The sequence below is a fragment of the Octodon degus genome, unplaced genomic scaffold, assembly GCF_000260255.1.
Source record: "Octodon degus isolate 3935 unplaced genomic scaffold, OctDeg1.0 scaffold00611, whole genome shotgun sequence".
Classification (NCBI taxonomy): Eukaryota; Metazoa; Chordata; class Mammalia; order Rodentia; family Octodontidae; genus Octodon; species Octodon degus.
The window spans coordinates 9967-11100 of NW_004525187.1; positions in this window are offsets into that span (position 1 = coordinate 9967).

A 1134-nucleotide genomic window follows, 5' to 3' on the forward strand; every position below is an offset into this window, starting at 1 on the left:
TTGCTTAGCTTAGCTTGTTCTAAGTAGGTGCTTTAGACCACTGAGCCATCTCACCAGCCCTGAAATTTTTATTAAGAAAACTTTTTCCAGGGACATGTATTGCTGTTTCCCAAAGATAGTATCTATCGGTTGAGGTGTTTGAATTCAGTTATTTAGTTTTAGCACTGACTCTTCAGGACAGAAGTGTTTCTTGTCATGACTCAGTCAATACATCTATGCACAAATCACTTATTGGAGATAGATTTTGCACTGATTTTTTTAGAACATATCAATGCTCTGCACACTTGTGCTGCATTAAGAATAACATGTCTCTGTAATGATGCATAAAACGGATTGAATGACAAGTGCTGTGGAATTTGATTCCCTGATGGGGAGCTTGGTGAACGAGTAATGAGGACATAAACGAAAATGTGATGTTGGGTCAGAGCAGAAATCAGAAAGTGACACAAAGTGTTAATAGATACAAGCAGCCAATTGTAGATCTTCTCCTGAAAAATGAAGTAAATAAATTAACCCTTAGAGAAATTTACAAGACATAGAGAAATATACTGCTAATTCAGTAAAAATTTGAAAAGACTAAATCACCATAGATGACTGTAAAGTTCAGAAGATTCTCACTACTATGAAAAATTATGTCCCAACATGCTGGGAACATTTGCAGAAATTGATGCATTCATACATCTACACCCATTATTGCAGCTTAACCAAAAATATAGATAGTTAATAATGAAATAATAATCAAATTGAAACAGAGTACAAAAATCACAATATTTAGCAAATTTATGTAATCATGAGTTGTACAAAATCTTCTAGTAGATTATATTAGTAACAGTCCTAGTACTAATTAACAAATTAGAAAATAATGTAATTCTTTCCAACTCATCTGTGGAAGTTTGCACCATTCTAGTTCTGTAAGCAGACGGACAGCAAAGTACAAAAACAAATCATTTTAGGCAAATCTTTTTAATGATCACAGATGAAACTACTTCAGAAAGACATTTGTGAATAGCATGAAACTCATCACTAAAAAACCAAGTATCATGACCAATGAGAATTTAAACCAGAATACCAAAAACTAAATAAAAACTTAAAATACAACATACAAACACGAGTGATATCTAAATTCACATGTTA